Genomic DNA, 25,200 nt, shown 5'->3' on the forward strand with positions numbered 1-25,200 from the left:
AATATTGGTTATCCCAATATCAAGTATCCAAATATTTCAATAGCATGGACTCCAGAAAAGATTTAATTAAGGGTAAGTCTCTATTGTCCTGGCAATGTCCAACAAACACACACACACACACACACACACACACACAGAGAGAGAGAGAGAGAGAGAGAGAGAGAGAGAGAGAGAGAGAGGCAGGCCCTGGGTGTGAGCGGCACCTCTGACGTTCTGAACCGAACGAAAGGTAGGACGTGAGTTAAGCACCCAGAAGTCAGAAGCTCTCCTGCTGTGTTTTGTAACTGACAGCAGACACCATGTGACCAAGGCCTCACTTTTCTGTGGGTGTGCCCTTCCTAACACAAAGACTGTATCCTGGTTTGAAAGAAAATGGCCGGGAGGTGTGGCCTTGTTGGCAGAAGTGGAGGTGGGTTTGAGGTCTCATAGATACTCAAGCCACACCCAGGGAGACAGACCACTTCCTGTGGCCTGTGAGTGAAGCTGTGAGAACTCTCAGCTCCCTCTCCAGCACCACGTCTGCCTACACGCTGTTACACTCCCAGCTGCCACGCCATCACCATAATGGACTAAACCTCTGAAACTGTGAGCAGCCACCTCACTTAAATGTTTTCCTTTGTAAGAGTTGCCTTGGCCATAGTGTCTCCTCACAGCCATAGAAACCCTAACTAAGATAGAATGTGGCCCCAGGGACTGGGGTATGGCTGTGAAAGGTCTGACCACGGTTGTGTTGGGAGAAATCTGGACTTTGGGAGTCTGGGTTAGGAAAACAGTGGAATGCTTTAAGCACTGCTTGATGGGCCATACTAGTAGAAGCTTGAAGACAGCATTGTTAAGAGTGATTTGAACTGGGGGGGGGGGCTGGCTCAAAAGGTTTCAGAAGAGAAGAATTTTAGTATGTTGCTTAGAAATTGTTCTTGTGATGGCTGGGGAAGACTGTGGCTGATTTTTGCCCTTGTCCAAAAAGTCTGCCCGAGGCTAAAGTGAAAAGTTTTGGATTAATTCCCTTAGCAAGGAAATCTCAAAACAGCATACTATAAACTGTGTGATTCCTAGCGTTAACTCTAATGAAGATGTACAATGAAAAGGAGCAAGCTGAGCAAGGTAAAATATTTGAGGAGGAAAGGGGCATAGGAAATGCAATGGAGCTAAGTCCCGTGTTCAGGGAGATAAACAGATGAAGAAATAGAATAAAGGGGGTGGTGACTTCTGGGCAAGTTCCACACAGCTAAATTCCCAACTTTTGAAAAGGAATTAACAAAAATCATAGAGCTAGGTGTGGTGGTGCATACCTTTAATCCCAGCACTCTGAAGGCAGAGGTTGGTGGACCTCTGAGTTTGAGGCCAACCTGGTCTACAGAGCGAGTTTCAGGATAGCCAGGGTTAGGCAGTGAAGGGAACCATGGGAAACAGAAACTGGTGCAGATGTAATTGAATGAGGGGCCATGCTCCAGCCCCAGGAAGCAGCAGAAGGTGGCATCTTTGGCCATGTGGTTATGACTTTAAGAGCAGAAGAAAGGGCTATGGGATATTACTCCTCTACTAAGGAAGGCTTAGGCGTGTGTCAGGGATGTTCCTGAATGGAGGCCCAGAGAGCCGTTGTGTGAATCTGTACAGTTGAAGCCTGAATTTCTTTGAAGACCCCAGGGTGCTGGAGTTGACTGAGTCATGAGATACCTGCTCACAGGCAGTAGAAAAAGTGTGTTGCAGTCAACAAAGCTGAGAGGAGTTGAAGTCTTGAAGAGCAATTTGATGTCAAACATGGAGATGCAGAGTTTGGAGCTGGCCCAGCTGATATCTGGTCTCGCCTCAGTCCAGGATTTTCTTACTGGGCTCCCTTTCCTATGCTTCGGAATGGCAATGTACGTTCTGTGCCATTGTATGTTGGAAGTATGTGATCCGCTTTTTGATTTTGCTTTTATGGTTAAGAGATTGTATGAATCTCAGAAGATACTTTGAACTTCATACTTTTGAATAAGTTTAATACTGTTATATAAGACACTGGGGACTTTTTGAAGTTGAACTGAATGCGTTTTTGATTTATGATATGACCAAAAGCCTTTGGGGGCCAGGGAGTGAAATATGGTGGCTTAAAAAAATGGTCCCCTAAGGAAGTGGCATTACTAGGAGAAGGGGCCTTGCTGGAGGAAGTGTGTCACTGTAGGGGCAGGCTTTGAGGTCTTCTATGCTCAAGCTGTACCCAGTGTGGCTCACATCTGCTTCTGTTGTCTGTGCATCAAGATGTAGAACTCTCAGCGGCTTGTCCGGCACCATGCCTGCCTGCACATCACCATGTCCCATCATGTTGATAGTGGAGTAAACCTCTGGGAATGCAAGCCACCCCGATTAAATGTTTTCCCTTATGAGAGTTGCCGTGGTCATGGTGTCTCTTCACAGCAATAGAAGCCCTAACTAAGGCAGGCTGTATTCCCTCAGACCAGGAGTTAAAGTAATCCCTTCAATCCTTATGGTGCTTTTATCTGGCATTTTATAATAGCAACAACACCAGAAAAGTATTACTAATACATTCCCCACACTTGATGTAATCTCATTAAATATTCTGTCTTTAATAGTTATAAAATTATACCTCTGGAGCTTTAATTTGAGATTCCTTGATTATTAATGATACTGAGCGTGCTTTTCTATTTCTGCAGCTATTCACACCCCTGAAGATTGCTTGCTCTTGGCTTTTGCTTGTTGCTCTCTTACTTTATATAGGATTCCATTAGTTCTTAAGGTATAGATCGCAAATACATTCCTGTCTTCACTGGTGTACTGACTTAATGATGCTGTCTCCTGAAACTACTTACATGTAAATGTGTACAAATATAGTGAACTCTTCCCTTTCCTATGGAAGAATCTCCTTCATATGTCAGAAGGGTAGTCTATAGTGTTTCATCATCAAATGTGTAGTCTGGGTTTCATTTTACCTTAGAGTTGTATTTGTTTGCACTTTGCTTTTTGCTTTATCGATTGTGTGACATCACTAATAGGTCTGTCACCTACTCCTTGCAGGTGCCCTTTCCCAAACTCAGCTACCAACTGCACGTGACCTTTTTCAACTTTGCTGTCACAGCCTCTGCTGCTAGAGTCCTGGTTTTTATGCTATAATTGACGTTGTGACGAGTGCTGTGGTAGGCAGAGAAATAAATCTCGGAACCTCTGGATCACACTTGGTAACCTTTCATGGCATAAGAGATTTTGCGAATGAGATCAAACGAAGGACCGACCCTGTGATAGGAGATTGTCTGGGATCATCCAGGCAGATGCAAGCTCATCCAGCACACAGGAAATCCGCTGTGGCCAGTTCGGAGGTGGTGCCATCACAGAACAGTGAAGACCAGGGAAGGTTGTCCCTTAGGAAGATGGAGGGAGGAGTCACCAGCTGGGAATAAGGCCGAGAAAAGAGCTGTTGTGGTTGCTCCCAGAAGGGTCACCACTCTCTGGCTCCCAGAGGGAACCGAGCCATGCTGGGTTTCTAATCCACAGAACACTTAAGAGAATGTGCTTGTATGGTTCTCAGTCTTTAATTTGATGGCAATTTATTACAGCAGCTATAGAAAACTAATACAAAATAATAGTTCTCTTCTACCATATTTTAAATTATTTTGTACCTTTACTCTTTCATTCTTTGTAGAATATATTTATCAAATTGTTGAAATATAGTTTTGCTTTTTCTATCCACCTTGGTAAAAAAATGCTATCTTTGCTAATATTACCTTTTCATTTCATAAATCTGAAATAATGGTTAATTTTTTGTGTTAACTTGATCAGGACATGAAGTGCTCAGGTGCTTGGTTAAATATTTTCTAGGTGTTCCACAACAGCCTTTTTTGAGTAAGAGTATCACATAAATCGGAATCTGGCTAAGGCAGAGGACCATCTCTGATGTAAATGGGCGTGCTTCGTGACCTAACTAGCTAGTTAAAGGCTTGAATAAAATGGCCTCGCTACCTTAGAATAAGTCGGAATGCTTGTCTTATATTGCTATTTTATTGGGACCCTGGCTGTTTTCCTGTCCTCAGACACAGATCAAAAGATGAACTCTTACTGGATTGAGTCCAGCTAGTCATGGACTATCAACTCTCTTGCTTTTGATATCTTGGGGGCTGGCTCTGGCTGTCAGTCTTACTGGGTCTCCATTTTACCAATTCGTTCTGCAGCTCTGGAAAATTGCATATCTCTAATCACGTGATTTAAAAGTCTCTAATCACATGAGACAAATAGGCAAACCATGCTTTCATTGGAGGGGTATGGGGAGCTAACCCTGGAGCTGCCCATGCTGGACCCCACTCTCCCTTAAGCCAGATCTTGCTCACATGTGCAAACCCTTTCCTGCGTCATTTTTCTACCTTTCATCATAGAAGTCTTTTACATTTTGATTAGCTTTGTTCTTGAAAACCATGTAGGGTGCGTTGATACTATAAACATAAATATCATTTCCCATTTAATGCTTGAGCATATACATATACTACGAATGAAATCTAAATCATTGAATTCCCTTTCAGAAACAGCTAACCTTTGTTAATTGCTTCTAATACTTTGTTTTCTTGGATTTGGTACATAGACTCTGGAATCAGCCAATGTTGACTATTTTGTGTCTACTTTCCAACCCTTCTGTGCTCCATCCCCACACTTCTACACATGCTCACGCAATTGTAGACATAGGCTATGTAATTTATGGGGATGACTTAGAAATCACATCATCCACAGTGAGCTGGCAAGGGTGCCCTGCTTCATTGGGTCAGTTTTGTTCCAAGCACCTTCTTTTATGGAGTCAAATATCCTTCAGACCTCCATGGTATTCATCCACATAGACAATGGAAAAGGTGGCTTTCGCAGGTTGCTCTCTACCTCAGATCTGGTGGCACACGTCACCTTCTCCACACTTAAGGAGCTATATAAGTCAGCCACTTGATTCTTGATAGACACAAAAGGGACTGAGAAAAAGAAACCAACTGTGCTGTTCCCAGGGATAGAGGAGGAAAAAGAGGAAGAGGAAGAGGAGGAGGAGGAGGAGGAGGAGGAGGAGGAGGAGGAGGAGGAGGAGAAAGATCCTGACAAGGCACATAGAAATCACTCACGATATTCAAGGCTTTTTATTTGTTTTTGGCTGGTTGATTTTGGAGGGTTTTTTGTTTGTTTGTTTGCTTGCTTGTTTGCTTGTTTTTTTTCTTTTTCTTTTTAATTTATTTATTTATTAAAGATTTCTGTCTCTTCCCCGCCACCGCCTCCCATTTCCCTCCCCCTCCCCCAATTAAAGAAAAACATATAGGCATCCTCCTGAATATTAACCTTCATCAGGCGATGAAAGGAGACAGAGACAGAGACCCACACTGGAGCACCGGACAGAAATCTCAAGGTCCAAATCAGGAGCAGAAGGAGCGAGAGCACGAGCAAGGAACTCAGGACCGCGAGGGGTGCACCCACACACTGAGACAATGGGGATGTTCTATCAGGAACTCACCAAGGCCAGCTGGCCTGGGTCTGGAAAAGCCTGGGATAAAACTGTTTGCTTGTTTTTTAAGAAAACCACTTGAAATCCAAAGTACTGGGTAAATGTGTATGTTTCCATTGCTTTGCATGCAGTGTAAGTCAGGAATGTTGATGCAATTTCAAATAGTCCTCAGAGCCTGTAACAAGGTAAAATAAGAATCACTTTTAAAAATTCTCCTGGCTTTCCTCACCATCATCCTATGAAGTTATGTTAACAGACTTTTAGCTGCACATCCCTCATGGCTGGTGAGAGCGCCTGTCTGCAGGGGTAGGGGTGGAGCAAGGACTGCATTGGCTGCCCCTGCCCCATTGGCTGCCCCTGCCCCATTGGCTGCCCCTGCCCCATTGGCTGCCCCTGCCCCATTGGCTGCCCCTGCCCCCATTGCAAAGCCAATGGAAGCACCTTTGCCTTCTTTGGTCAGCTAGGTAACAGTAGAAATGGCAGGAAGAGTGTTCCTGGAAGACCACGATGCTGTAGGAGAGGAAGGAGGAAGGAGGTGGGGGTGGGGTGGAGGAAGTGAGGGGGAGGGCACTGGGACGGCCTGGATTTTTCAGTTCTTCTAGAAAGAAACTTCCTTTCAGAGTTCGGATTCCCAGAACCCAGCAAATGCTAGGCGGCCATGCCAGCCCTCTCTGAATCCCGGAGCTCAGGTGATAGAGATGGGATGGGGGTGGGGATTCCTGGACCTAGCTGTCCAGCTATACTACCTGAACTGGTGAGTGCTGGGCTCAAGCCAGAGACCCTGCCTCAATATATAAAACAGAGAGCCATCTGGGAAGTCTCTGTGTTAACCTCGGACCTCCACGTACACATACACCAACATGCAAACATGCTTATGCATATTTATACGCCACACACATCTACAGAAGGAGGAGGAGAGGGAGAGGGAGAAACCCCTGTGACCTTGACTCAACTCCTTGGTCATTGTGTGGATACTCAATTATATTAACACTAAATCACAATATTTGGAAGAACAAATTATCCTTCACTCGTGTTTCCAACATCCACTTGGGAATCTGTCCCCTGCTATCCCTCTGCAGTGTGCAGCCTTTGCCCTGCTTTAACAGGTTTCCCTCACACTGATCGACCTGAGAGCAAGGATCCTCAGGAAATGCCCTGCCTTCCTCACCCCATTCCCAGCTGCACCTGGCTCCACCCCCCTCCCCTCCAACCCCCCCCCAGCTTTCAAAGGCACAGCAGTCCTGGGCCTGGATCCTTTCACCAGATGGGCTGCGATGTCATATCCCAAGCCGGAGCTCTGGCCTCCCTCTAAGTCTTCCTGGAGGCTTCAGACAAAACACAGGCTCAAAATCTGTTTGAAAAGCGCCTGCTCCAGCGGAAGACCCGAGCATCCTTGGGCAGGCAGTGCTGGCTGTTGTCAGGTTTTGAGACTCTAGGAGGTGTGTGAGAAGGAGAGGCCTGGGATGTGGCCTGCTTCCATTCCACTAGTCAAACAACGTTCTCTGCCAAAACCTGAAGGCCTGGCGTCCTCCAGGGGATCTCCGTCTTCACTCTGGAAGCCATCCGTACTCTCCATGAGCCTAGGCTCCTTAGGGATATCCTCGACCCTCCAAGACTTGGCCTCATGTACAGGGGAACTCCAGACTCGAGTTAGCCAAGGCCTGAGTCATCTTGCCAGAAAGAACATTCTGTGGACCCAGCACTTTGCACAGTTGGTCCTGTGGGTAAAAATGATTATCCAGAAATGAAACTAAGCTTTCTAATCATACAAAGGAATATCACGGATTCTCTTCTTAAAAGAAAGCCATGGTTGCGTCCTGAAAATAGGACCTGAATTTCAATTTCGGTCAGACGTTTTAAATGAAATAGCCCACTCTGAACCTCGAGTGGACCTAAGTGTGCAAGATGCAGGCAATAAAAATAAAATCACCAGCTAACAAAAAATGTTTATAAAAATGACTGTTCCTCACACCACACTCTTCTTCGCTGCTAGAAGGAAAACATGGAAGGCCTGAGGGCTTTCCAGTCAGTTCTGCACAGCTGCGATCTCAACACAAGCCTGAAAACCTCTTGGTGGCTACTTCTGCTGCTTCACCTGGGAATCTAGGGCAGGAGAACACACTTGTCTCATTTTCTCTCTCTCTTATTCTGTTAAAAACCTCCTCTTTCTGTTCTCAGAGTTCTGTGTCCCTCAGGAATGGAGGTGGGGAGAGACAAGGGGCCATGTTCAAATGGCTGGGGTGTCACCCCTGAGAAAGCCCTCTGAGTGCAGCCATGTGGCAGCGCTGTTCTTGCTGAGTGATGCTTTTGAGAGAGTGGCCCAGTGATACCCCCACGGCATCTCTCAGCTTACAGCCTCCTCCGTGCCAAGGGTGGCTTGCGGGCTGTTCCGACTCTCCTGATAGTTTTCAAGTCCACGGATCAGTTTGTCTTATTGGGTCATGCTGCTTATCCAGACAGTTCTTTAGGGTGGCAATGAAATTCAATACTGGTCCATCTTATCATCCACCCACGTGTCTATCATGTCGTTCATGAAAACCCAGACACACACACACACACAGAACACGCCCTGTTTCACTCTGTCTTCTATAACTTTGGCATTCTGAAGGATGGAAGCCCATTGCTTTACACAGCAGGTCCTAAGCTTGCTATGGCCTATTCCAGGTAGCTCTTAGCTCTCGTCGCATATAATAAATTCTTTGGTGAGTTGAACTTAATCTGTTCCTTATCCTCTTTGCATCAGCAGTTGTTGCTGTTCCGTTTGGATTTTCAGATTTAGGGTTATAAATTCTTTCTGTCAGTTTTCTGCCTTTTGATAAACTATTTTGATGCAGTTTAGTGTTTTGACACAGGTACTTGTAACTTTGTTTTACTGAGATATGGTCTCAGTCAATAAACTTAGGACAATCCTTCTGTCTCCAGAGCCAGAGTGCTGAGCTTAGAGGAGTAAAGCATTTGCTCAGAGGTATCTGTCCACTGCCTCACCCGTATGGCTAACTAGTGTGGCTAGCTCTGCTCTCTGATCTTTAGGGAAGCCTTATTTGTTACAGCACAAACAAAACATTACCACAAGGTTAAAAAAAAAAGATATAAGAGCTCATGGGACAAGCCTAAGCTATAGGTCAAGCTTTCATAATTAATGATAAATCTCCATGTCATTATTTGGAAGCTGGCTGGAAGGACAGAGAAAGACTCATTACATATGATGTCCAGTGTGGGGCTCCAACCCCATGGCCCTAAGATTAAAATAATCACGCTCTACTGCCTGAGCCAAGTGAGACAAAGAAAGACTCATTACACAAAATGGTTGATGACTAGTGGCAGGGTGTTCTAATGTCACAGCAAAGGCATAGTACTAAAAAAATCTCAAATCATTGATCTAAAACTCACAGTAGCATCCAGAGGGATGTTTCAGGTCCTCTCTGAACCTAAAACAGCCTTTGGGGGTGATGCCTTCTGCTTTGGTTTTCGAATACACGTCAAATCATTGTTGAAGCCGGCACGTTTCAGGTTCAGGGCTTTGCCAAGGAGCTTGAAAACCTAGGACTAAAAACCCTAGGAAGATCCAAGTCACAGCAGGAAAGCGTTCTCCTAAGCAGAATTCATGTCCCCTGCAACTGCAGGGGGATCTGTTTTTCTTTCCAGAAAGATTGGGAAATGATCTGCCTGGGGAGAAGAACTGCCAGTCACCAGGGGTTTTCCCCAGCTAGGTCCTGGAGGAGAAGATGCAGGGTAACAGGATATCTTTCTTACCCTTTAAGAGATAGCTGACTGCCCTTCCTGGTCTGCCAAGAGCCAGATCCCAGCCTCCACCTAAGCTGACATGTTACTTAATCACTGCCTGTTCTCATCTGAAAATGTGAGCTCTGAGGGCAAAGGAGCAGTTACTACTATTATTTTGCTACAGCATTATTGTTTTTTTTTTTGTTACAGTTTCAGCCTATGGAAAACCAACACTAATGAAAGGTTACTTTGTGACTGGCTTTCTGCGCAATGTATCTGATGAGCACTGAATGCTGTACCAGGCAATTTGCTATCACTAGACGTTGTTTCTTAAATATGTTTTAAAGCAAGTTCTTTCACCTTTGTTTGATAGACGATGAAAATGAGGGTCAGAGAACTTAAATAATTTCATCGTGGGTGCATAGTGGGCAATCCCTTCACAGGGCCGTAACCTACCCACTCTTAGTAGGAAGTGGCGCCAGTCATCGCTGCCTTGTGAATGAAGATACTGCTGGCTGTTGGACAGAAGGCTGGAGAGAAGGCTGGGCTGGTGCACAGCCTGTGGGCAAGGTGGCACTGAAGTGTCTCCTCTATAGCTCTAACATTCTACATCATTGCAAAAGAGAGTTGGGCTGGTCTAAGTGCCTTTGCCCATTGCATCTTGTGTCATGGCTTCCTTATTTGTGAAATAGAAATACATAGCTTGCCTTGCCCTGGAAATTCGGAGGATGAAAGAGATTTTTTAAGTGTGTTCTAGTCATCAATTGTTGCCTAGCAATCCACCGAAGCAAAGCTTAGAGCAGTAACTATATTTTGCTTTTATAATGAGTCCAGGATTTGGTAAGTCCCAGGAAGGGGTGTTTTACTTAGGATCTCTCATTAAGTTGGTGAGGGAAAAGTTTTCTTAATAACCTGTAGCCCAGGTTAGACTTGAACCCTAAACTCCACCTGCCTCAGCCTCCCAAGGAAGTCCTAGGGTATGTATGAGTTACCCTGCCCAGCTGCTCTGGTCCTAAATGTCAGTTTTTCTGTCCTAGTTCCTTAGACATTCAAAGAAATTTTACCTCGTGAAACAAATTCAACAAGATATACAAACAGAAAACCTGATGTCAGATGAAATAATACTGGAAGGAAGAAAAGCTAATTTCTTTCTTTCTTTTTTTTTTTTTTTTTTTTTTTGGTTTTTCGAGACGGGGTTTCTCTATGGCTTTGGAGCCTTCCCTGGAACTAGCTCTGTAGACCAGGCTGGTCTCGAACTCACAGAGATCCACCTGCCTCTGCCTTTCAAGTGCTGTGATTAAAGGCGTGTGCCACCATCACCCTGCAGAAAAAGCTAATTTGTGAAAGATACAATTGATGTCTCAATGGGCCACACTACAGCTTCCACGGTAAGATTCTTCCTTTTTGCTTTATTTTTGTTTTTGTGCTTGTTTTGCTTCTTTGTTTTGTTTGGACTTGGGGTGTTTCTTTTAAATTGGGTTGTTTTCTTGAGAGGGCTGGGGAGGGGTTTGCAAGAGCAGAAGGAGGGTCCCAGGGGACAGGGAAAGAAATGGGGTCGGAATCCATGATGGCAAAATCCATATATAATCAATCAAAGTAAAATAAAAAAATTTAAAAAGACAAAACTGACGCTAGTAAGCACGCTCATAATAGTTCATAAATACTATCTTATAAACATGTCAAAAGGGAGCTAAAAGAAATAGAAAAGTCTTTTGCAAAAAGCATTCAAATATGGCTGGAAAAAACTTCAAAATAAATATAAATGCAAAAATATATCTCTAAGAGAGCAAAGAAAAACGGGGAAAGAGACACACAGATTCCAGTGCACGTGCTATGACTTATAGTAGTTGTGAACAAGTGCGAGAGAGGGCACAGAGAAAGAATTGAAACGCTAAATGCACCAACACCAAAGGCAAGCGCTTCTTCAGAAGGAAGTTCCTTATCATCCAGAATAATACATTTTCACAAATCATTTATATTCCTGTGAAATTTCACACGAAGAATAAATAAAGACCCTGACCAGGTTTAGAGAAGGAAGAGATGTGTGAAAAGGCAGGAGTCAGCACTCTCTCTAGCAACGACAGAGAAACCAGGCAGTGCCTTCTAAATAGGAATTCTGATCATTCAAGTCTTGGCAAAATCCATAAAGAGAAGAGGAAAAGTCCCTCTCTGTCAGAGATTCTTTACCCTCCCAAGGATGGTGAGTGTTGGACCAGAACATAGGGACGTCAGATCAAATTCTCCAGCACTAGCTTCCTGTCTGCTGATCCAAAGAGGGTGCAGGCTTGTGGAAGAACGGGAAAGAAAACCAAAGACAGGGTTCTCTTTCTCCATGCAGGAGCAATGTGTCTAGAACTTTCAGGCAGAGAGTGAAACCTGGAGAGTTCTACACAGATGGGCCACGGTCCCAGGTAAGCACAAACAAGAATATGGAGCTCAGAGGAACTGAGAGACGGGTAATGGCTCCCTCCTGCCCTCTGCCTGTGCATGCACAAATTTCCTAATTTCCTGCATCCCAGCGCTCACAGCACCACATGCAATCCAGCACGCATCACGTCAGAGATCGTTGGCTTAGGAAGATGGCATTTACAGAGGAACGCGATGTTTAGATTATAGTGGAGTCCAGGAAGTAGAGTGTCCTCTGCAGGCTGGAAAGGGTGGCGTTTCCAGACCGCGATGGGGTGGAATCGACATGTAATCAATAGTGTCTGAACTATTTGGTGAAGATTTTCTCTTCTGGTTTTTAAGGACTTGCCTGATGGAACTTCAGTTCCTTCAGAGGTCGCAGGACAGAGTTCGTGACCGAAATCCAGAAAGGACCTAAAAACTTGCCTGCCTCGCAACATAATCTTGAGATCTCAGCAAGGCGAAAGCAACGGAGTAGAAAGTGCAGCACAAAACCTAAGTTCCTGAAGACTGTTCTTTGTTAACCCAAATGCTGCCTCCTGGATTATCTTTGTGGTGTTTGATGGCTCAAAAAACATGCAGAGTTCTATTTTGTAGCCCGAAGCCACACGGTCCTCTCCAACACCTTCAACTCTAAGCACCTATGCCTGTTCCAAGTTCCATTTCTTTTTCTTTTTTTTTTTCTTTTCTTTTATTATTTTTTAAGTCCAGAGAACATCTCCAGCACTAGGGCATCTCCAGACTGCACCTTCACTCTCTCCTTTGATGCAACTTCTGTTTAGAGTTCACTGGATCCTGTGGATAGTTAACACCACAGGATGATGGGAATCCACTGTCACGCAGGCCAACCTCAACCTCAAGGTCGCTTTTTCAATACTAAAGGACTCATCTCGCCATTGGATGTCACCTCCTTTCCCTGAAACTACCCAAGTACTAATCACCTTCTTGATTATTAATGACCTAGGACTCATCAAGTCTCCAGACGCATTACTAAATTTATCCAAATTAAGGCGGTTGCCCTCGTTCAACAGACCCTACGAGGCTAGAGCTAGCTGGAGTCAAAGTAAAATATCAATTCCACATTCTCATAAATATTCACAGTCTCCTATGTTCTTCCACAGTTCATCTTACTAATGTCAGCCTTCATAATTTATCGACCATGTAAAAATATTTTAGCATGGAAAGCGGAGAGAATGAGTGAGGATAAATCACACAGGGCTCTCGCATGGGCTGCGGTGCTGTTCGGAAGACCTTGCTTCTAATTTTGCATCCAAGTGCCAGTGGAGACAAATTGGTCAGCAGTCCATCCTGGGAGCAATTCAAAAGCTCTCGCTCACATACTCCAAGGACGCTGCAGTGCTGCCAAAGGCAGCCAGCGCATATTCGGTGACCTCAGGAAAATATAATACTTTAGAAAGGCTTCAGACCCTAAAATTCATCATCTAATTTCTTCTATCTTCTTTCCACGGGGTAGAAACATCTGTCAACACATGTGCCTTTGGCCTATTATTCTTCCTAATGTGGTTATTGAGGTCGACTCTCTCTTCCCTGACAGAGGAAAGTTATTCAGAAACACATGCAGGCCCCACGGGGTAGCACAAAATATGCAAGGGTTAAAGTCATCACTTGCCCCCACCCAGCCCCCACCCAGCCCCCACCCAGCCCCCACGAATCTACCTAGAGGGCAAACTATAGATGGTTTGAAGCAACATGACTTTTCCCCATAATCCTATATATTAGGAATTAACATCGTATAAGCTCACTTTATTTATTTATTTCTCGCACAGAACAACATATGTTACGCTTCCATTTGAAAGCAATCTAGAAAAGGGGCCTGCATGTGAATGCAATCGGCTGGGAGCCCGCATTTCCCCCAGACAACAATGTGAGTGAAACACATGTTTTTCCATCTAAGCTAGAAGATGGAAAATCGTGTGTTATTTTTGAGGCTTGCTTTCGAGGCATGCCATTTACAATCAATGCATATTTCTTCATGCACATTTTCACAAACGTCAATGCTGATGCACCCGCGGGGTCTGACGGGTTCAATCCCTCAGCACCTGGAGAGGCTGCCCTCACGTACCTCTCCAATTGGCTCCAGAGGATTCTAATTCTTTCTGATGAGTGACAAGTGAGAGACAGAACTTGCTATCTTCATTTCCTATTGTAGGGGTTAAGTTTTGCTTTAAAGGTTTTATCTCTAATTCTGTGTCTATTGTGTGTGTACCTTCATGGGTGAGATCCAGAGACCTGATAGGGGAATCAGATGATCCCCTGGAGCTGGAATCACAGGCAGTCGTGAGCCACCTGACTTGGGTGCTGGGAACCGAACTCAGGTCATTGGTGAGGGTAGTAGGTGTTCTTAATGGCTCAGTCATCCAGCCAGCCACAGATAGGATTTTTGCATAATTACTCTTGGTCTTCACAGACCACAAGTAGTTGCTTTACTCACTGTGATTCCACAGGGTCTTCTGTTATCAAAAACCCCAGAGAAGGAAAGAAGCACCACTCAGTATGCATATTTGCAGGGCAGAGGTCAACCTGCCACAAACTAGTAATGCTGGATACAGGTAGTACTTAGCCACAAATAAATCATAAGAGATTCTCTTTTTGCCAGAACCCCCCCCCCCGCCCCGCATCACCTTGTCTTTAGGAGGGGGAAATACAGCTTTTCTAAAAATTCTGTTAAAAAAATGGGTGGGGATTGTGGGCCATATTGTACATGGTGGAGAGTAAGGTTACCGGGCAGCCAGTCAGGCCCTGGTTAGAAATGAGACAGGACAAGCCCCACGAGGAATCTGCTCAGTCTGAGGGGGGCCAGGGGCCAGCAATGGACACGTGCAGAGAGGCGTCCTCAGTCTTTGGAGAACGGTCACACAAGCTGCTGCGGGCAGTCACACAAGCTGGCTGCAGGCATCCAAAGGCACGCAGAGCTTGAGATGCGCAGGGGAACAACAACCCACGGACCTCAGGAAAGAGGGAACTTGAGGCACGATGCCCGAGGCAAGAGCTCAGCGTTTACAAAGTGCTAACTTTTGAAATCAAGGGCAAGATGTATTCTGTAATGTGCCCTTGGAATCAATGCGCCTTTATGCAGCTCTTTCCAATTATCGTTTCTCGTGCCATGGGCTAACAGAGATGTGATCTTTCTAAATGGCACAGCTTACACACACACACACACGGAGGGAGATGATGAGGGTCATATCTGAGCTGTAGTCTCAGGAGTAAGGTCTCTCTCTATATATAAAATCCACCGTATCTATTCACTCTCAGCCTCGTGTTAGAGGGCCACAGCAAGCTTGGTCTCATGGCCAGAATTGAGCACTGCGCACATAAACTAGGGAAGCACATGGAACTGTCATCTCTCTGCCCATGTGCAGTGAGAGGGGACACTGAAGGAAAGTCAGAGCACAGAGTGAAGCTGGCGGTGCGCTAGTGTGTCAAGTCATGAAAATCCATTTTAATCCTTCACATATATTCCCAGTAGAAAAAGCATCTCGTCGTTCATTTCTGAAATGGTTGCTCGTGAAAATTAACAAGGCTGAGGAGATGGATGGGTGAGTAAAGCTGGTGAGACAGCAGCCATCTGTAGCCTTCCTGTCCTTATGGTGAGATGGGAGAATCCCCCAAAGCTTGAGGGAGTCCGCCTGGCATTCAGAGTGCAAAACAAGAGACCCTATCAAACATGGCAGAAGGTGATGGAGTGATACCCAGTTGTCTTCTGACCATCACACGTGCCCGGCGGCACACGATATGCGTGCATACATGTGAGCGTGTACACACATTGTGCTCTTACCCACATTGCACACACTCAAAGATAATAAAAAGAAAAATGGGCCTGTTGATGGTTATTTTAAAAAATTAAAAGAAGGACAAGAAGCTGGGAGGGTGAGGGAGTGCAGGGTGAATCTAGGAGTTAGGAGCAGGAGGGGCTGGGTGAATATAGTTAACATACACCGCATGCATGCATCAAAGTCTTTTAAAACCAGCAAAAGTATGGCTATTTTCAATTGCAAAAAGAAAATGGAAAATGTGTAACAACCAAAAGACCAACTACATGATTCAGATCTTTGCTGGAATGAGTAACGCGTGATTTACCTGCAGATATGTTAAATATGAATACTCACACTTAAACAGAATTACCAAGACACACAGTAGGTCTCTCCACAGCTCCTCATGGGCAGTCAGGGAGGCTTTCAGCCCAGGAGGACAGGGTTTCTAGCTGGTGCCTGGGGAAGTCGGCTATAGCATCACCCATCCCCGTGCTCAGTAGCTTGGACTTGGTATCACTGCCTGAGTTCTTGTCTCGTCCGTGTTTTCTGTTTGGCCCGCCCATACGTCAAGGAAGCCATGTTCAGAGTGTCCGAGAATGTTCTGTTGTTCTGTTTCTGACTTCGTGCTTGAGTAACAGGAAGAGCAGCCACGAAATCGGGGAGTTTGCTCCTCAGGCTTATCCTGGAGCCATCTGAATTTGTGAAACCCACTTTCTAGACAGCAGGAATGGGGTCTTGGAAAGGTCTAAGAAATTTGTCCAACGCACACACAGTGACACAGCTGGGGTGAATACAGTTCTAGCGCTAACCCATTGCTCTTTCTGCAACACACAGTGGCCTTGGGGAGCCCAAGACTACTAACAGACATACCGACCAGGATCACAACCCCACTCCCTGCTCAGCCCCTATCTGCTGCAGAGGCAAGCAGATGTTGAGCAAAATCTCCACCATTAGGGGCTCAGGAACCATCCCTTTCTGGACCCCAAATCCCACAACTGAGGAGCTGTTGACACCCCTGGGGATTCCCACCAAGTTCCTGAACTAAGGAGGTGGCTGGGTGTGAAGAAGGCAGATAATCGCTCAATGGAAGAGGAAGAGGTCACAACCCAGGAAGTGAGCCGGCTGTGTGAGCGATTCTGGCAGAAGCACCGTGGCCATGGCACTGGGAGGTTCATGCTCTTCACATTGGAATAAAAAGTTAAAATAAACAGATTGTCTGGACCGCTTCCAGTGCCCCCTCTCTGCCCGCGCTCCAGCTCCCAGGGCTTACAGCCCAGCGCTCTGGGTCCCAAATGTGATTTCCCAGTTAAGTGCTTGCAGAGACCAGGTGAGGGATGTGTTGCAGGGCCAGGCTGTGATTGTGTCTCCCGAGCACCAGGAACGACATGATGATATTGGTTACTGCAGCTCCATGGGGAAATCAAGCTCTTTCTGAAAACATTTCAGTCATTTCCAAAGGAGAACCAGTCTCCCACAGAAACCCAGCCCGGCACGAGAAGGGAGCCTCCCGGGGTCCAGTCACAGGCGTCACGAATGAAGAGCAGTTGGGAAGAATCCTAAGAATTGGGGTGGATGATGAAGGTCACGTGAGGAATTTTTTTTTAATGTTTTGTTTTATTTTAAGTGATGTAAATTATAGTGTTTGAAGTGGGGGTTAATTCCACAAAAAAAAAAGAGAGGAATTCATAATTTAAGAAAAAGAGTCATGAGGCTGTAACAGGAGTCAGTTTAGATCCCTAGTGTCATCATGGTGTGAGCACATTCACCTCCTCCAGCTCAGAGCTGGAGGCCCAGAAGCTATTTCATACTCTGGTGTAATGGCATAAAAAAGAATAGGAAGAAGGAAGGAAGGAAGGAAGGAAGGAAGGAAGGAAGGAAGGAAGGAAGGAAGGAAGGAAGCCACACTACAACACAAGAAAGAATTAAGTCTCGAATGACCGGCTCCATCCTGTCCACTCTCTCTACCCTAAAATGGCACAAAAGAAATAGCTGATCTCACCCTAAAGACGACGCTTGGTGTAAAACAGCTAACTGAAGGATGCGGATAGGAACAGGGCATGGAGATCTGTTTCAAAATATCCCTTTCACTTAGGTGTGCCCATGCTTCCCAGCAGTTAGGATTAGGACACCAAGGCTCGATGCTCAGGAAGCCATGGTTTCATCTGTGGACGCCACACAGATTTACAAAGGACCCACACATTCCCAGCTTTCCCTTACAGCCTGATGTCCCTGGAGAGTCTCCTTCCCAACCCACATCTATGCTGGAATGGGATTTCTTCTTTACCTCTGACATGGCAACTCCTTCGAGTTGAAGCATCCTTGGCCTGGAGCTCTGCCATGATCTTTGTCAATTCTCGCATCCCCCAACACAACGTTAAAAGTCACTAAATTTTGAAACCAGCGATGTTGCAAAATAGTTTAAAACTAACAGTTGTACAATGTTCATTTATTCTTGGAATTCCAGGCCACACCAAGTTTGTGGCCACCACGTTGATGCTCTTGCCATCCTGCAGAGCTGACAGTGTCAGTTAGGTGCCTGACTATACGGTCTGAATGTACCCTGATCGGATCAGGCTGAAGCAGCTCGTATTGGCTAAAGAGCACGCATGGGGTCCACCTGATACTAGGCTGCTGTTCTGAAGCAAGTGTTACCGTCTCCTGTCGTCCGGGTGAGATGGACAACAGTCCCCACCTTCTTGTTCACCTTTCGGTTAATGGAGCCACCAAACCCTGTCCTGCTGTTCACATTCGTATGAAGCTGGAGTTCTCCCATCTTATAGCCAACTGCAAAGCTGTTCTGGGCCACTTGGGATTTCGAGGTTTCAAACTTCATCTGGTAGCCAGCCAACCCTTAGAGCCCAGCACCAGTGGACGCAGAGATGTCAAAGTTCACATACAGCCCAGGTTGATATGTTACCTCTTATGCCATGCCTTGATTTTAGTATTTCCCTCCAGGGTTAGGCCAGAAGGATGACTCAAAGGTTGGCTTCGGTCCGCATGCACTCTGGTCCTCCAGTGACCTCAGAGCCCATGGTGCTGTCTGTACACATCAGGCCATACTCGGCTCACTATACTCGGTCTCCAGGCTCACTTTGGTGGGTTCTGTGCTGGCTGAGCCTGAGCTGATAAATTCCAATCCATTCTCAGACTTTATTTCCAAATCAAGTTTTATTAAGCCAAATCCATAGCCCTTGGTGAAGACATCCCTGGCAGACTTGCCAAGAGCCGCATGTGTGGGAGGCCTAGCTGTCTTCTCAGCTGCAGTGATGGGGGGGGGGGGCGACCAGAGGCAGTAATGGTAGGGGCTGCAGGTGAAAAGGATGGGCATGCCATAGATAATCTCAACACCAATGTGACGAAACACTGCCTTGCCCTTAGTGGCCCATTGCATCGAAGCTACAGAGAAGATCTGTAAACATGTTGGGATCCATTTGTATCTTTCCATAGTTAAAAGTATTTCCACATCGCCAGGCCATTGAGAATCCGCCCAGCTCTCTGTCCCGGGCTTTCACTGTTTCCTCGCAATTGCTCCCAAATTGCTTGCAAAGTATTTTGGAAGTGATAGTTGAAATTCACTCAGCATTTCCTCTGTACTATGTGAGCATTTTATGATGTAACTTGATCTATCACAAAGTTTATGACCATTTTTTCCTATCTTATCAGCATCTATTGGAATAATAGAGTGGTGATTGATTTAAAAGTTACCATGTCATTGCAGATCCCCCGGGACAAGCATTGGTCTAAATTTCCATCCACGGACCAACTCTATGAAACACGGACTACCGTTCTGCACACGGCACAGTTGGCAAACGGTGCTTCTGCCGTTTGTCTCAGATGACACAGTTAACAGAGGTCAAAACTTAATCAGTTGAATCTCGGTGCCCACCATTTCGGTGTGTGTAGCATGCCCTCATAGTGTAGAAGTGTGCAGACAGAAAATGTTCAGTAACCCATCGACAGTGAGAACCCCGTTCCCACAGGGGTGGCTCTGGTTTTCTTTGTTTTGTTTTCTCAGCTAAATCCTGTGGTCCCCCCCCCCCACTTCCTTGGGTTCCTTTGCTAAGGAGTGTTACTTCAGCACCAAGATTCTACCACGAGGCCAACATGCTGGCTGCATTCTGAGCACACCCCCACCCCAATTCCCCATGTGTACAAGAGATATCTTAACCCAAGGTTTTCCTTTCTAGGCACATCGGCAGATGGGGAAAGGAGTTTCAGAGTGAAATGAGGCTTTGAAAGGCGCTGTAACTACTGAAAATAAAATTGACACTTGCCATGCAAGGTAAAAAAAATTTTAATGCAAAGAAACAATTGCTTTCCAACCCCTTCATATTATTTTCTGTCGTGTGTTGAAGAGAAACACAATTATTCCCTTCGGAGGCCCTGCTGCCATTGCCACCACCCAGAGTAGACTGAAATACCAAGTCCTCAAAAGCTACATTTGATTTCAGTTCACCAGGTCTGACTAAATCCAGATAGTCATACTGGAAAAATCTTATTTCCTGTCTATTGTCCAAACTCCGCATTCTCACCATCATATCTGTAGGTTACAGAGAGAGGGCTTAGAGTAGGTGGAGAGAGAGAGAGAGAGAGAGAGAGAGAGAGAGAGAGAGAGAGAGAGAGAAAAGAGAAAATGAGAACAAATCCCCATGATAGCTGTTCCTCCATCTACAATGGGATCACAGCCTTGTAAATTCATTTAAGTCAAAAGAGTCTTGTAACACTGTGCCTTAATCTACCAAGACTGACATGATTTTAGGATGATGGCCAGTGCCGAACGAGATGTCAACACTCTCGATCACATGGTTGGGTGACCTGGGTCTGCACTCAGTGCTGCTGCCCAGCGTCCTGAGGGAACACTAAATCACACATCACAAACCTAGAACAAAACCAAATGTTAAAACTTGAGCAACAGCTGTAGTGGCATTTCATTTGTATTTTAATAAATAAAGCCTGCCTGAGGATCAGAAAAGTAAAGCAGACACACTGGCCAGCCTTACAGACTAGGCAGCAATGACACACACCTTTAATCCCAGGAGCCACACTAGCTTGCCACAGAAACTAGGCAATAGTGGTACATGTCCCTAATCCCAGAACTAGAGAGGATTATAAAACAGGAGGAGACAGCTCTCAGTCTCATTCTGAGATTCCTGGAGGTGGGATCGCCATTTCGGACTGAGATAGAGGTAAGAGCCAGTGGCTGGCTGTTTTGCTTTTCTGACCTTCAGATTGAACCCCAATTTCTGCCTCTGAGTTTTTATTAATTTATTAAGCTATTAATTTCAAATAGCTTCAGTTGAACATGGATCTTGTTTGTACTTCTGAAAAAGAAAACATGTAACCCAGTCCATCCCAGCCAGGACAATGTGTATCTGAAAAGTCCAGACGCTTCTCCCTAAATGGTGGCTTACAGCCCATTCCCTGTGCACTTCTGGACAGCCAGTTCTGCAGGATTGTCTACAGCAAACTTTATATTTGAATCACATGTGGGACTCACACAGCTGCATTATATTGTAAATACACACACACATATATATGTATATACTTATATTCCTCTCTGGTTTAGGACGTCCTAAGGGTAGAGATCAATGTCTCAAGTGACTGCATCCTGCAGGGCCTGCAGGCTTTGTACACAGGAGATTTGAAATGTGTGTTCAACAACTGAGAGGAATTTGCTACTTGAAATTGGACATGGCTGGAGGAAACCCCCAAATAATATGAATTTACACAAGATAGGTGGGGGTATTTCTCTCATATCAAAAAAATATATTCCATGGAATGATTGTTCTGTGCTAATTTTTAAAAAGTGAAACCAGCTATACTGGCTCATGCATGCAATCGCAGTGAAACCGGCTATACTGGCTCACGCGCTAGTCGCAGTGAAACCAGCTATATTGGCTCATGTGCATAGTCGCAGTGAAACCAGCTATACTGGCTCAGGCACATAGTCGCAGTGAAACCAGCTATACTGGCTCAGGCACATAGTCGCAGTGAAACCGGCTATACTGGCTCACACGCTAGTTGCAGTGAAACCAGCTATATTGGCTCATGTGCATAGTCACAGTGAAACCAGCCATACTGGCTCAGGCGCATAGTCGCAGTGAAACCAGCTATCTTGGCTCATGTGTGTAATCTCTGTGCTCAGGCATCCAAACCAGGTGCATTTCAAAACTGAGGAAGAACTGTGGCTGTTAATATTGAAGCGCTAACACGATTGTATAGTTTCTGTTTTGCCTGTATACCTATATGTCTGTAAGGGATGTTTGTATATGTGTGGAGGTCTGAGGTGAACATCTAGTGTCTTCTGCCATCATTTTCCGACTAAGTTATTTGAGGCTCACCTATATAAGTACTCCAGCTAGCTAGTTTGTTCCAGGAACAACCCTCATCCTGTGTCCTACTTGTAAGCAGAGGCTTCCATGTCCACCAACATTTACATGGGTACCTGGAGATACGCACTTCAATCCTTAGACCCAAGCAACAAACACGTGATCCACTGAACCATCTCCCTTAGCCCCCAAATGCATCTGCTTTTGAGGATGGGTTCCTTCTGCTTTAATGGAACAGATTGCATTTTGTACCTTCTTCTTCTATTAAATTTCAGCATTTCTCCATTTATTTATTTGTTTGTGTGCTCTTAACCACTCAGTTACCTCTTCAGCCCCAACTGCTGCTACATTCTTAGTGGCAGTATGCATATGTGTGTGTCTGTGTGTGCATGCACATGTGTGTGTTTGTGCGAGCAGGCATGTGTGTGCGCGCATGAGTGTGTGTGCGTGCGTGTGTATTTGCTGCACATGTGTGGCAAAGATATTAAGGACAACCTCAGATATTGTTCATGAGAACCTTATACTTTTGACTTGACCGTGTTCTGTTCTGATTGTTCTGAAACGTCCCCAAGTGGGCCTTGAGAGCTGACCAGCAAGCTCGAGGGATCCCCGTTCAGGTCCACCTCTTACCAACACCATGATTATAAATGTGCACCTCTGTGTCTGGCTATTTATGTAAGTTTGCGGGGTGGGGGGAGGCTTGAACTCACTTGCAAGGCAAACACTTTGCAAACTAAACCACCTCCCTAGCCTCTTAGTGACATTTTAAGTAAAGTTATGCCGCGAAAGGGGTCAGGCTGAAGGTTTAAAGAGAAAATAGAGAACACGGCAGGAGAAAGTCATGACAGAAGATGGGGAGTGCTTCCCCCAGCACCAGTGCATCATCGCGTGCAAGTCTGCATGAATTCCTCCTGGCATGATGCATAAATTCCTCAGATCCCCCAGTCACGCTGCCCTCCCAGAAGATCCAAAAACAGCTTTTGAGGAAGCCTGAGAAACAGCAATACAAGGAAAGGAATGGACTCTCTACTCCATGTTTGTCTCTCTAGAAGCCTTCCAGAAATAATACGCAATGAAGAAATGGCTCTGGGGTGGGGTTTAAGGAGAGTAATGGCCTTAAAATAGCTTGCAAGACTACCAATAAATGAACGTTATTCGGAGCAACCAACTCCTACAACTGTAGGCCACATAAGCAGGCATGTAAGCCTGTAAGCTGGGATCTCCTCCCAGAACAAAGTAATTTTGTAAAACTGCCATTAAGAACAGAAAAGCCTGACCATCTGTCAGATGTCTCCAAAGAAAGCATGAGTGATAAGGCCACTCGCCAGTCACTTGATCCACTCCAGAGCAGGGCCTGGTAACTCTTTCAGCCAGCTGGCTCCTTGATCTGCCTCAGGCCGGCGGCGTCTTCTCTGACCAGTGGGTTCTCTCCAGAGCTTCCTTGAGATTGCTCGAAGCAACGGGCCTCCACTGCTCAACCTGCCCCCCACATACATAAATAAATTGAATATTTTTTTTCTCATTGCTTCTGCCTCACTCCTATCACACAGATGACCAGGTTTCATTGATCCCATTTTACAGCTGGAAACATACTTAGAGGTTTTGACTGATTTACCCATGTGGCTGAGTCATGTCTCGAATCCAGGCTTCCTGGCTTTAGCGCACCCATCCTTTCAGAACCCATATCTGCCGTCACCGACTCCGGCAAGGAAGAAAGGGCAGCCGTGTGGAGATGGTGAGGGAGGCCAAAGGATGGTGGAACCAACTCTGGAACCCCGTTTCAGAGCTCTGGCGTCTCTGAATGGATTTATTATTTATTATTCTTGGAATTCTTTTGTTGTTGTTGTTTTGGTTTGGTTTTTTTTTGTTTTTCGAGACAGGGTTTCTCTGTGGCTTTGGAACCTGTCCTGTAACTAGCTCTGTAGACCAGTCTGGCCTCGAACTCACAGAGATCCGCCTGCCTCTGCCTCCCGAGTGCTGGGATTAAAGGCCTGCGCCACCACCGCCCGGCAATTCACCCACATCAGTTTCCCTTGTTCACTGCTCGACCTTATGAAAAGAAAAAAAAAATTATTTTCGACTGTGTTTGCAAGTTTTACGTAACTTTCAATGTCTTTTAGGCAGATTCTTCTGATTGTGAACTGGACGTGACCTGAAGAGCTGGCAGAAAGTAATGCAGATGCTGGTGGTGACGGCAACAACACCAGGTCTTCCCTGGGATTAGGGTTTCCTTTGAAACTGAGGAACAGACTAAGAATATCAGAAGATGAATGTTAAATATCTACCACGAGATGAAAGAATTCCTTACTCCGTGATTGATGGGAGCCGGAGGAATGGACGCCACGTGTTGAGACGGGGCAGAAAGCGTGAGTACAAAGGTATCATGCAAACAAAGAACGCCATGTCCACGTGGGAGAGCGCCCAGGGTCCAGGACGTGCGCCTCTGGGCACCTTCCGCTACACAGGCACCTGAATCTGGGGTTTGTATCGGAAATGTTCTCCGTGGTTAGGTCATTGTTTACATAGCTGCGGAGGGTGGCTTTGTGTGGCTATCCTGAGCGAGCCTGTGCAACTGAAGAAAACATGCACACAAACTTCCAGCGTTCCCGAGACATATCCAAATAAACACGGCGTGACTGCAGCAAGGACGGAGCGCAGGGTCACAGGGAGGGAAGCAGGTGCGGTGTGAGATTCTGTCAGCCAGAAACTCGCCCTCTCCTGGAGAAGGGAAACGGCCAGGAGGTCCAGGAAAACTGGACTTGAACCTGGAAGAAAGAGTTATAACTTCTAAATGCCCAACAGGAGCAGCTACCTGTGTGGCTCACAGGCTGCCCTGAAAGGAAACTGGAGGAGGATATCCGTGCAGGCGGACAGGAAGCGGCCCTGCTCGCTGCGCTGATTCACACCTGTGGCTGACGAATGTGAGAGCATGCGAGCTTTCAAGAAAATGACTGATGCCTTTAGTAATGCCATAACTGTAATAATGGTGAAAGGGACCATCATCCCATAGTAACATCCCCTCCGATCTAGTTCCCTCCCAGATTGAGAATGAGCTTGACTCATGACCAGGCTTCTCCACTTGTAAGTGTGATTAAACTGCTTAATCCCTTCTCAGGACAGTTTCTTCAAGCGAAAGAAAAATGGTAATTAACCCTATCTAGTTCAGAGGAATGTTAAAGAAACGGAAATGAAATTATTTCTAATTTATTTTTGTTTTGTTTTTATTTCACTGTGTACATTGCTGTGCCCCAGACTTTCTTCCCTCTCTCCTGTTTCTTCTAACTTCTCACTGATCCTTTCTTCCCATTTTCTGGCCTGCATTTAGCTTTAAAACATAACCGACCTTTGCAGCAAGTCACAGACAGTCGCAAACCTGCTTTGTCCTAAGAGACGCTGGCTCTGAGCTGTGAGTCCTAAGGCCTGTCCAGTCTTAGACCTATGCACAGTAAGCAGACAGTGTGTGATAACTGTCAAGCCCGTCTCTTTCGGATTTGACAGTACTCTATTCCAA

General features: G+C 45.7%; 1 pseudogene; it reads right to left on the bottom strand.

The window, feature by feature from the left end:
* Nucleotides 1-17,744: 17,744 nt before the first annotated feature.
* On the bottom strand, nt 17,745-18,751 carry LOC102002860 (annotated as a pseudogene).
* Between the last annotated feature and the right edge of the window lie 6,449 nt (nt 18,752-25,200).

The sequence above is a fragment of the Microtus ochrogaster genome, chromosome 21, assembly GCF_000317375.1.
Source record: "Microtus ochrogaster isolate Prairie Vole_2 chromosome 21, MicOch1.0, whole genome shotgun sequence".
Classification (NCBI taxonomy): domain Eukaryota; kingdom Metazoa; phylum Chordata; class Mammalia; order Rodentia; family Cricetidae; genus Microtus; species Microtus ochrogaster.